Genomic DNA, 12,808 nt, shown 5'->3' with positions numbered 1-12,808 from the left:
GTGTTTTTTTGTACATCCCTAATGGGACAGACCCTAAGGTAAAAAGAATTGTAAAGCAATATTAAACTGTATCCAATAGCAATAAATGGCAAAAATGTCAGTAACTGTTCAAGTTGGGTGATAGGATCTCATTATGCGTTTGCCATCATGCAATTTTCTCTATTTTTGTATACACTTGAAAATTTTTTTAAAAATCAACTCTCCAAGTAACCTTTAATATTAACCCACATGCACACCAAGCGAGAATGCAAGAAAGGGGGCAGATGGGCAACAAAACTCACCTTAGTCCCAGGTGAACATCAAGGTTCCTAATATAAAATGTACCGCACAAGTCAGCAAGGGCAGGAATGGGGGAGGTTGGCTGACACCTACTACAACATAACAACATATTCCACATCTGTACACATTTTACTGTATTCAAATACATTTTCTATGATCTCATTCTGTTTTCACAACGCGATTTCTGATGACTAGCCCACTGAGAGCTAAGGTAATGGACTCAAACTGGTTCAAACCCAAGCTCTCCTATCTCCAAGCTTTCACACACTGCTCCCCAGTACCCACACCAACAGAGGAATGCGGTGGGGGCCAGGAGCCTAAGGGCCTTGCTAGAAATTTTAAGTCCAACTTTAAAAAAATTCATGCTGGGGCACCTGGGTGGCTCAGTCGGTTAAGTATCTGCCTTTGACTCAGGTCATGATCCCAGGGCCCTGGGATCCAGCCCCTCTCCTGTACCCTCCCTAACTGAGCAGGGAGCCTGCTTCTCCCTCTCCCTCTGCAGCTCCCCCTGCTTGTGCTCTCTCTGTCAAATAAATAAAGTTTTCTAAAAATTAAAAAAAAAAGAATAAGTAACTCATTCTGATTTAAAGAATAAATAACTCATGCTGATTTTCATTTCTGCCTGAATACATACACGTTTAACACTCTCAGTGATTTATCAAATAGACCCACATGTATACTTTGTATCTTTATGAACCCAGGAAACACAATTCCTTATTCCAGTTTCAGAGGCATTGAATTACACCAGGCTGCATTGGGACAGTGACATCTGTCACCCAGATGCCTTTAGAGGCCCAGCAAAAAAAGGGACACGTCCCATTGTCCAACTAGCACATTGCTGGTAGCATTCCCAGCTGATAGTATTTCAATTGGCACCTACAAATACACTTTCTGTTGATGTAACTTTTTAACCTGAAAATTCTGTCTAGTCTTTTAAATATACTACCTAGAAATGAGTCAGTGCAATGGCAGGCAATTAACATCACATAATATGGTTTGAAATTGCTCAAACCAATTTGAGCGCATTTTGGAAAGAGGCACTTCATGGCTATCCTGAGCAGAAAGCTGAGAGGTGAACAAGGAATTCAACTTCGCAGCAGCCTATTCAAGGGGGGGAAAAAAAAATCACTAACATTTACTACTATGTCCTTTAATAAAATTATAGTTTTTTGTTTAAATTAAGACCTTTTTTAAAGAACAGTTTAGTAGACTTATAGAATTATTCCAAAGATAATACACAGAGTTCCCATATACCACATCATCTGGTTTCCCCCATTATCAAATTTTACATTAGTATGGTACATTTGTTACAATTAATAAATCAAGGTTGATACATTATTATTAACTGAAATCCATGCTTTATTCAGATTGCCTGTTTTTCCCTAATGTCCTTTTTCCTGTTCCAGGATGCAATTTTGATTTTCTTACAATTTAAAATTCACCACAGGAAGGCTATTTAAGCAAATATGACAAATACAAGGATAAAGGACTAAAATGGTACTTCTCAAAGCCAGAAAAATGCAAATATTGGATGAAACACCATCAAGAGTCAGCTCTTCAATAGACCAGCCTTGATCTATATAGCTCCCATAACCATCATCTTAGAGAACCTGTCAAATGGGTCATGAATTTCCATGTGTGCAAAGCGAGTTATGGTATGAAGAACACCAGTGTGGAGTCAGGTTCAGATAGTAAGGCTGGGTCAGTCATGCTAAGCTTAGGTGTCACTGAAATCAGGGCAACAAAGAGCTCCTGGAGTCAGAAACATACTTCTGTGGGTACCGCCGGGCCCCAAAGGCACGCTAGCCACTGCCCCATCCCCAAAGTGAGTTCGAGCAAATGAAGGAGTTGAGAAAGGAAAGCATAAAAAGGGAACCTGAAAGATTTCTAAGAGCAGGGCATGGATGACAGCTAGTGTGGAGGAGGTGCGCACAGGATTAAATGGAAGCTAATTCATTAAGTGATTAGGCAAAAATTGCCCTAAGAACTGAAACAGGGAGGGAGAAACCATGTCAGCATGGTTAGAAAAAGGAAGCCCACCTTTCTGGGCTCGAGTCCATCTCAAAGGAGAACGTGTTAGACTAAACTGATTCTTGAAATCCGCTTCTGCGTCGAAAATGCCACCGTGCCTTCTCATTTTGGTCACCAACAGCCCAGTGAGGTTAGCGGCAGGGACACCTGATCCTGCCATCGGCCACAGAGGGCCTCTGAGGCATGACCACAACCAGGTCTCCCCACCAGCTGCCACGGAGCGATCCCACAAGCAGAGAGCTTCTCCTGCCTGACGGGGAACAGAAATCCTCCTGGCAGGCTGATGGTACGAGCAAACGATCCAGTCACTACTAAATAAATTACGTTAAAGAAAGACCCTCTGCAAGTAATCTGAACTTACAAGAAAGACGTTTTATTGTCTTGAAGCTATGGAGCTATGTATCACATGATCCATTAATTTGTTAATTCAACCAGGCCCAATTGAGCACTTTTGGCAAAACAACAACAAACAACTGGCTTTAATTCCTTCGTGGAGAGGCTACCCAGAGAGTTCAGATTTTCTGTAGCCTTTTAAACTTTGTTCACCCCTTATTGACAGCAAGTGCCCTGGCACTACTGACACTATGGTTAGACACTTCTTTGTGCTGGAGGGCTGTCCCGTGCACTATAAAGACCAAGCAGCACCCCCGGCCTGTCCCCACAAAAGGACAGTCAAAAATGTCTCCAGACATTGCCAAATGTCCCCTGGGAGGGAAGCAGCAAGATTGTCCCTGGCTGAGAACCTCTGCCTTAAAGTAATTCATGATATATATAAATACAATATGATTTCAATCGTAACGTAAGATTTCAATGTGGATTAAACGATGTTTTAAAAACCTTAACTGGTCCATATGTACCCGTATTTATCTCAGAAAACATAATCACCGTGAATGACTAAAGAAGCAAAATTTGGTAAGAACAGATACTACACTTGATCTTAGCCAAAAGGCTAAAGAAGCAAAATTTGGTTTTTCCCTCCACTCGAGTTAGTACTTTTTTTACAACAGTAACTACACATAATGTATAGACTTGATAATGCCCCAGAATCAAGGAATTGGGGTTAGAAATCATTCTCAATCCTTTCCGTCCCAGGATTCCAAAGTAAACATCAGATTCTACACACAGAAGCCGAACCAACCAAGCACAAGGCAGAACGTGGTCTGGGAAAGAAGCCAAACCCAACGAGTCATGACCACTGGGTGCCACCCACCCTACCTACATTCCACCTCAGAGGACCATGGGCGCACTGCCCAAGGGCCATTTTGCCACCAGCGATTAACACAGACCCCATTCCCTAAAAGAAGATTAAGGCCAAGCAAAGAAGAAAGCTAATTTAAGTATGTGCCTCATAAACGCCTCAGGCTAATGTCCGGAGCTTTCCAACAAGTCACTCAGCTTAAATTTGGGGGTGGAGAGGAGAGGAATATTTTTTTTTTAAGGTTTTATTTATTTGAGAGAACGAGCGAGAGAAAGACACAGCGAGAGCAGGAACACAAGCAGAGGGAGGGGCAGAAGGAGAAACAGGCTTCCCGCCGAGCAGGGAGCCCGATGGAGGGCTCGATCCCAGGACCCTGGGATCGTGGCCGGAGCCGAAGGCAGATGCTTAACTGACTGAGTCACCCAGGCGCCACGAGAAGAATATTTCTATCATCAACAGTGAAACAGGACGAGGAAGTTCTTCAGGGAAACCTGAGAGATTGCAGGTTTGGTGCCTAACTGGCTGCAAAAGTGGTTTCTTAAAAATCATTAAAAAAAGACATTCCTCATTTTCGTGGTTATGGAAGCTATTTCTTCTTCTAGGTGTTCAGTGTGAATGTGTGCAACTCACCACCACCACATATTTAGGCCAAAAGAAAACAGCTAACTCTATCCAACCTGTAGCCCCAAGGCCATCCCAAGGCCTCTTCCCTTCGAGAAGGGAAGCCAGTGGATGTCCTCTCAGAAGAAGGGGAGGAGTGCAGATGGTTGCCAGGGTGGCTTCGAGACCCAGGCAGTCTGCACCTGGGCTGGGAAATGGGGCTCACCCCACATCACCACCCCCTGAACTAAAGTGTGAGCAGCCCTCCCTAAAGCAGGCTCAGCACAAAGGCTCTCTAGATGGGTCTCTGGATTTCTGGAGCCCTCCACTTCACAGAGCGCTCTGCAGCTGCTCCCTTCCCCTGAATATCTTTGGTTCCACCTCATCTGGCTCACACCAAACTCGCCCCCCCACACCCCGGCCACCCCCAGGGAAAGAGAACACATAAAGAGAGAACTGGCTGTGCCCAGTTTCTACAGGTGGGCAGATGGCTGGCAGAGAATAAGTCCCAGGGGAGGACCAGGGAGTTCAGCCTGTGTGGTACTAACCAAGCTAAACGTTAATCATGGCACAGGATCATTTACATTAAAGATCATTAACCAGGCGCTCGGGCCTCTTGGCAAAGAATGAGAGTTCACAAGCTGAAAAAATGCATTTAGATAAAGTCCCAGCCTCTTGTTGCCAAACACAGCAACTGGGTCACTTCAGGAGAAGGGCACCTCAATGGCACAGAAGGAGCAGAACCCAAGAGGGGCATCTGGCGAGGGGTTGGGGGGCGCACTTCTTTCTTTCCTTCCAGAATGTTCTCCACCCAGAGCTGCAGTTAATTCTCTGAGATTTATTTTCTGTTCTTCCTCATCCCTTATGAGGTATAACTGTCACCTCGCATGCAAGAAGTTTACAGGTAAGGAATTATAAACAGGTAAGGTGTGCAGACTTTGTGTCTCCAATTTTCCATTTCTTGGTGGAAACCTCTCCTTTTTAAGGTGGTGGTTTCGACTCCAGAGTTTTGAGCCACACAGAACAAGGATTACATGTCCCTCTTCATTAGGCGGCTCTGCCTTTTCTCCCACATCCAGGGCCCCAATATCACTTCTCACGCAAAACCAGAAGTCGCCATCAAGCAAACAGGGTCAGAAGTTCAATTTCACACATTACAGACAGCCATGGTTTTGAAGACTTCTGACAAGTGTTCTTTCTGACATGCTTCAAGCGGCTACACAGGCTCAGGCTTCCCCCCTCACACACCCTCCTCCACAGCTCAGAGATCATCACCAGTTCCACCGCCATCCTTTGCCGGAGGCAGCCTGAGAGTTTCTTGTTAGGGACTCACCCAAAAAGAGCAAGCACTGCCCTGCTTTTCCATCCCAGTATTACATAATTCAATTTCCCTCCAATTACATATTTGCCGGAAAGCATTACTTGTGACCGAAGTAGAAAGAAGCGGGGGGGGGGGGGGGGGGGGGGAGTAGAACCACACTAATTCTTGCTAGGGAGATTAATCTGAAACGGACAGACAACGGACTCCTGGAGATTAATCTCTATACGTATTTTTAATGACATTTAGCACGAGTACTCTTTTAACTTAGAGTCCAGAAAATCTAACTGCCAGTTTTATTTTCTCTATAAGGGAATACAAATTTGTATGTCTGGAGACTGGAAAATGTGGGGGAAAGATGATCAGGCACCTGGTTTACAATTCTGAAAAGTTCCTAACTGAATATCCATCCACAGAAGAGCAAAATCATTTAATCTGTGTGAACACAAGTGAAAACTAAAGTTAGGAGTCATGTGACTCATCCTCAAGCATTTCCTGTAAAGGTTATAAAACAAATAAGGGAGGTGTTTGTATCCCAGGAGGTAAATCTAAAACAATAGAGAGGTACGCCTGTCCCACCATGACCTAGCCGACTGCATTTGCTATGTTTAAATTGAACTTAACAATGAAGTCTAAAAAGAAAACATTTTAAATGAAAGACCTATCCTCATGTCACCTGGAGTTTTGTACCAAATTTCCAAACTCTGCATGACAGATCCTTCACTGTGTCTATTTCTGACATTTCAGGAACACAGTGATGACAAATGCAGTAATTTATTCATAAAAGGGTGGGGGGGGGGCGGAAGAGCAATATCTAGAATAGTTTTTCAGAGCACAGGAAAAAAAATAGGTCTCAAACCAGACGACATAGGTTAAACACGTAATTAAAATGTTTCACTGTATATACTTTTATTCTTGCAGCATGCAAAACATGTTTAACGGACACAAAAGAGATCAAGTAATTCACCCAATTCTGATCCAATTTTGATTAAAGCTAACAAATCCACTGTAAGAGAATGTTCTCCGGATTTAACCAAGGAAAACAGAACCCTTTGTGGCGCTTACCAGATCCTGGGCAGGAAGACCTCCTTTTAAAGGGGAGAGAGACAGAGCGAGGCTGGTCTAGATGCAGATGGTTGTCTGTTTCCCCTAACAACAGCAGCAGTGAGAAGAAATCCTGGTCTCCGCCGGGTTCCTCCTGTTGACAGGTGATCAGCAGCCTGGGGCGGGAGGCTCCGCACTCCCTGGGAGGTGTTTCCAGGGGAGGGTTCTGCAGCAGCTCCCGCCCAGGTAAGGCCCCACGGAGAGCCACCCACCCCAGACACCCTTGAGCCGTACTGGCTGGTGCTGTGCCGAAGCCTGTCTGGGCTGGAAGCTACTGCGGATGCCTGCGCCTCGAACAAATCAGGAGCAAATTCAAATGTGGGGAAGAGAGGAAGCCGCTCATCTGAGGCAGCAGAACCAATGGCTATAGGAGGAACTTTGTGGATTCAAGAGACACAAAACACAAGACACGGTCCCGCAACACTGCCCCCGCAAAAGAACAACGGGAAAGTTAACAGCTGACTTACAGGAAGAAGTGCGCACACCCGGCCTAGCCGAGGGGACCTGGGACTTTAGAAACCCCAAGGCACACGGAATGTCCCTTTTTGAAAATTAATGGCATTTCCCCCTAAACGTTCATGCCAACGTTGAAAGGAAGGACATTCAAGGAAATGAAGAAATCCTTCTGGATACTCATGTTTAAATAATTGCTCAGTTGCCCTCCTCTATATGGAATGAGCACGTGAGGAATGAGATCCTGGGGGCAGAAACCAGCAATTCAAGGTCAATGGGCCTGAGCCCCACCTCCCAAAAGCTGGTGGCTCTAACAGTACTGTCCTAAATCAACCACAGCCACCCCCTTTGACCTCCCCTCAATTTAAAAACCAATCCAACACGTAACCAATAGCAAAAGATGAGTTTCTCCTACTCTCTATTTTAACCAATGTCTCCAACAGGTTAGGGAGGCCGATGTAAACATCATTTTAGCATCTGAAGGTCAAAGCTAAATCATGTGGCCCCTCGGCCCAAAGCGTGAAAGGTATACCAACCTGCAGCCCGAGTCAGAGGAGGTTTCTGACCCAAATTCCTGGGGCCAAGAACATGCACATGCTTACTTCTAGGAGTCATTAATGTTGAGGGAAAAGATAGGCACTTAACTCAGCCAGAAGTCTTTTTCTTTTAAAAGGCAATGATTTCTTAAAATGGAATTCAGGGGCTGCTTAGGACACTACTCTTTGACAGGAACAACAGTGGCATGAGTAACCCCCATCAGTGCTATGCTTCGAGAGACCTTCGATGGGAGGGGGACTCCCAGAGTCCGGCTGGGGCCAAGAAGCTGCCGTCACCATCTAGTGGTGGCTCTTGCACATTGCAGTCATGAGCCCCACACCACCTTCAACCCATCCTTCTAAAGGAGGCTGGTTGGCATTCCTGCTTCACTGATTTTCTGAAAACAGGTTTGGCCGTTGTTCTTTCTTCCCCAGCACATCTTCTTCCCCACCCTCCTCCTTTCCCACAGACTTCTGATCAGGCTACTAATTACAAGTGGAAGGTTCAAAGTTCTGTTCTTCCCTTTCACTTCTGTCTCGGATCCAACACCTGGTGATTTGGTTACAAAGAATAAAGTCCCCAAGACAGAGAAAAGAGAAGCAAAGAGCCAGTATGTTCCCAAAACGTAACAGCCAAGGGCCAACTGGAAAATATGAGGCAGGCATCTTCACCAAGGAAGGAAGCCAGTTGAAGACCCAGGACATGATGAAAAAGAGGCAGTCTTTGAGCCGGGCCCTGGCCAGTGAGCAGGACTCAGGTGGGTTCAGGGGAGTTGTTCTGTGCGGCTGGAGGACAGAATGGGCTGGAAAAATCAGGTCACAAAGAGTGGCCAATCAGGTAACATTTGAAAAAATGCTCCCAACCACTTCACTCCTCCAAAGACTTCATCGATCCCTGGTGAATATATTTAGGTCCAGGAGGCTCCCAAAAGCAGGTGACTGACCACCTCAGGAAAAATATGCCAGAAGAAGTGAGGTCTACAGAGAAGAAACTGGAAAATTCACATTTAAGAGGTGTCGCTGGGATATGCTCTAAAACAGTACTGGGGATTTCTGAGCAAGTACCCGGGGAAGACGGTGCATGCAGGTTTGATAGACAGCCGTGGAAGGCCTGGGTGACCAGATGTGCAGCAGCTGCTTAAGAGTATAAACGAAGATGCCTCCTTTGCTTACTAGTACAGGTAGGAATTTCCAGGATTTCATACTATGTAAAATGTCCTTCCTGTTGTACCCACATCACCTCAGTAGGCTATGTGCAACAATTATAAAATGAACTACCTGACCGAAATTTAGCTTTCTTTTCTACGGGCGTACCTCTGAGACATTTCAGGTTCCATTCCAGACCACCAAAGTAAAGCAAGTATCAAAATAAAGGGAATCAAATGGATTTTTTGGTTTCTCAGTGCATATAAAAGTCCTGTTTACACTATACTGTAGTATATGTATGCACAGTAACATTAAAAAAAAAACAAACAATGCACATACCTTAAGTTAAAAATAGTTTATTGAAGGGCGCCTGGGTGGCTCAGTCAGTTAAGCGTCTGCCTTTGGCTCAGGTCATGATCCTGGGGTCCTGGGATCGAGCCCTGAGACGGGCTCCCTGCTCAGTGGGGAGTCTGCTTCTCCCTCTGCCTCTGCCCCCCACTCGTGCTCTCTCTCGTGCGTGCGCTCTGTCAAATAAATTCTTTTTTAAAAATTTAAAAAAACATTTCATTGCTAAAAAGTGCTAACCATCATCTGAGCTTTCAGTGAGTCATAACCATGGATCACAGATCACAATAATGAACAAGTCTGAAGTATTGGGAGAATGACCAAAATGTGACAGACACATAACAGTGACCAAATGCTGTTGGAAAAACAGCACCAACAGCCTTGCTTGATGCAGGGTTGCTACAAACCTTCACCTTGTGGTAAGAAGCAGTATCTGTAAAGCCCAATAAAGCAAGGTATGCCTGTACTAGGTTAATTCAAGAGGTGTATTTCAGGATGTTGTCTTCCAATCAAATGTACACTCTCTTAAGAGCTCGCCAGTATACAATTAGCTCTTTCCTAAATTCCATTTATACAAACTGGCAAAAAGATAAAATGAGATAAAATAGCTTTGATCAAGAAATACAGTCCACATATACCCCACCACCACCACCCACGACACTGGCCTTGCTCTCTTGTCAGCCACTTTACTTCAGAAACCTCGGTACCGGTCACAGGCACATCCCCAAGGCCCCACAGGCTGCTGCGTTGTGTTGGAACAGGACAATATCCAACATAAATACTGATTCTTTAAAACAATCAAGAAATGAAGCAAGCAGGCAGAAAGACAACTCCATGCGTTAACACATCCCCTCCTTTTTAAATGTCTGGAAATCGGTGCCCGATGTTCAAGGGCCACACTGAGCTCAAATCAGCAATAGATGACAAATTCCTGGAGGCCCAAACTCTGTGTTCCCTGGCTCCCGGCACACCACCTTGGACAAGAAGAGAGAGTTACTAAGTTCCACTGAAAGACAGATGCAAGTGCCTGTGAGCTGCATCCCCACAAACTAACCCAGCAAAAAGCCCCGAGCCTTGCGTTCTACGAGGCAGGAAACAAATGAACCGGACCACATCAGGGCAGCCCGGTGAAGACCATTACAGTGAGCAGTCCACTGTCAAAGGACTAGCATGAATCACTAGACTGGATAAGCCAGGAGTCAGGAGACCCACAAACTAACCCTAATGATGCCATTAACCACCTTCTTTCCTTGATTTAAGGCAACTTAACATCTTCACCTTTCTGAACTCAGCAAGTCTCTCATAGGAAAGTAGTAGAGGAAGGTGCCCACCCTCTTCCCTAGTTGTTAAATCAATGGGCACCTGACACGAAGTCAGTACTGCTGAGGATTGCGAATCATTTGTGATCCTGAGCACGAATTTAAACTCTCCATCCCAGAACACTCATATGTAAGGCACAGTCCCTTGTCCTACGGTGTCACAATCCAGGCTCACATATTTAGGAACCCGGGCTTAAAAACCCAACTCAGATGCTGTCTCGCTTGCTTCCAGGTATCAAGTACCACATGCTGGCACTGGGGCTTCTGGGATGGAAGAGTCGGCCTCTCCCTGCCCATCCAGGTCTTCTTTTCCTGAAGCCCTCAACACATGTCCTCTGTGCACACAATTTAGCACTTAGCCTGTCCACCAAGTTCTAGATAAATGTAATTTTTTTTTTAAAGACTGTATATTTATTTATTAGAAAGAGAGTGAGCAGGAGAGCAAGCACAATTGGGGGTGGGGAGAGGGAGAAGCAGACTCCCCACTGAGCAGGGAGCCCGATGCGGGGCTTGATCCCAGCACCCTGGGATCAGGACCTGAGCCGAAGGCAGATGCCTAACGACTGAGCCACCCAGGCGCCCCTCATTGTGTTAATTCTTTTGAAGGTGCAAGAAGATGGATTTAAACCACCGGGGTAAAAGGTCTATTCTGAGGTTCAAATCACAGGTTCTCAGGCACTAAAGAGGCAATTTTATTTTCTAAAACTGAAACTTTTCCAATCTTTACGAAAGCAATGTAGATTCTTTACAGGAAAATCACACACACACATACACATGTGAAGGAAGAAAATGAACACCCAGGAATCCCCTTCTCTAACACTATTAACACATCAGTATGTTACTATCCTTTCAGATCGCCTCTATTTGTTTTTGTGTAGAAGAAGTTTCTTACAAAAGGATGGGAACAAATTATACAAATCAATCTGTAACTTACTTTTTCATTGGATAGGTTTCCACGTCATCACACACCTGCATCATTTTTAATTAAGGTTTTGTACTATTCCATTTTAGAGATCTACTTATAATTAAACTATTTCAGATTGTTTGAACTCTGTCATTATGATAAACACTGCTTTGGAGGGGCAAAGGGAAGGTTGTCCCCAAATATACTGCTTTGACATGAAGATCATTTTGAGTTAAAAAGCAATCAAGGGGCGCCTGGGTGGTTCAGTCGGTTAAGCATCTGCTTTTGGCTCAGGTCATAATCCCAGGGTCCTGGGATTGAGCCCCACATCGGGCTCCCTGCTCAGTGGGGAGCCTGCTTCTCCCTCTCCCTCTCCCCCACTTGTGTACTCTCTTTCTCTCTCTCAAATAAACGAAATCTTAAAAAATCTTAAAAAATAAAAAGCAGGGGCACCTGGGTGGCTCAGTTGGTTAAGCGACTGCCTTTGGCTCAGGTCACGATCCCGGGGTCCTGGGATCGACCCCCGCTCTCCCTTTCCCGCTGCCTCTCTCCCCTGCTTGTGCTCTCCTGCTCTCTCTCTGTCAAATAAATAAAATTAAAAAAATAAAAAATAAAAAATAAAAAACAATCAAAACAGATTGAGGAAAAGCTCTTTACCTCTCCAACTACCTAAAAAGAATTAGAGGACTTGCTCCACGAAGACAGCGATCACCACAGATCACCACATTCTTCTGTGACCTCGGTTTGGTACACAGGGAGGAACCTAGCAAGGCCTGTTTGGTCAAACCCTCTGTGTCCCAGTGTTTCTGAGAGGCCCAGCAAACATGCGTTTACCAAACATTTGCTCTTTTTCATCTCGCTGTGAATGGCAGTCCTTCCCCTGGAAGTCCCGGTGCCCTACCCCCTCCTCCTTAGTTCCGAGTAACAGGTACTCCTCGCTGTGCCGGACTGTCTTTGGAATTTCCATGTCTGTGTGAATTCCCCTTACTTACCCTACTAAATTTTATTTTCTCCTGTTAATCTGTCTTATGTCAATTTGATTTTTAGTCTGGCTAGCAGGACCTTGAAGGTGACAGGATGTTCTTGCTCCCTGACAGCTTCATCATTAAAGCTTTATTCTTTGGATATATATGTAAAATATAAATATTTTATAAAACATGTATCGCACATATATATCCTTAGGATATACGTATAAGGATACAATACGTACCTCACTATTTTCTTAGGAGTTCCTTCTGAAGTGTGTTAGCTACATCATCAGGCACGCACATTTTTCTTTCAGTATACTGATAACATTCAATAATATACCTACTGCAGAAAATTTAGAAAAAAAGAAAAAAACTGGTAACTCTACCAACCTGATAATGGTGTTAACATTTTATTGTGAGCCCATTTCAAGCTCTTCTATGTGTCTATGTTCTTCTTTTTCCCAGTTTTAGAAAAATTTTGCCTCAAGGAACACTTGGTTGGTTTTACCAGGGGTTTTAATTTTAGGAGAATTCCATAAGAAATATTCAATTTATCTACTTTAAATTTAATAACATGAATCAAAACTTTCATTCAGGAAGTCCTATT

The 12,808-nt window shown here is 44.5% G+C and overlaps 1 protein-coding gene and 1 pseudogene across 9 annotated transcripts in view; both read right to left on the bottom strand.

The window, feature by feature from the left end:
* The window catches only part of NEDD4L (NEDD4 like E3 ubiquitin protein ligase), a 327,989-nt gene that overhangs the window by 189,157 nt on the left and 126,024 nt on the right, over positions 1–12,808 (bottom strand). Inside the window, exon 1 of one of the 9 annotated variants that reach the window (XM_027575488.1) lies at positions 6,492–6,876. The exons of the other annotated variants lie outside the window; for them this stretch is intronic. The gene's annotated coding sequence lies outside the window, so the exon portion shown is untranslated. Of the gene's footprint in view, positions 1–6,491; positions 6,877–12,808 lie in introns of those variants that run through there. 9 annotated transcript variants of the gene reach the window in all.
* Positions 3,151–3,272, bottom strand: LOC113913430 (annotated as a pseudogene).

The sequence above is a fragment of the Zalophus californianus genome, chromosome 14 (genome assembly GCF_009762305.2).
Source record: "Zalophus californianus isolate mZalCal1 chromosome 14, mZalCal1.pri.v2, whole genome shotgun sequence".
Taxonomy (NCBI): Eukaryota; Metazoa; Chordata; class Mammalia; order Carnivora; family Otariidae; genus Zalophus; species Zalophus californianus.
This window is presented reverse-complemented; position numbering and strand designations above follow the sequence as displayed.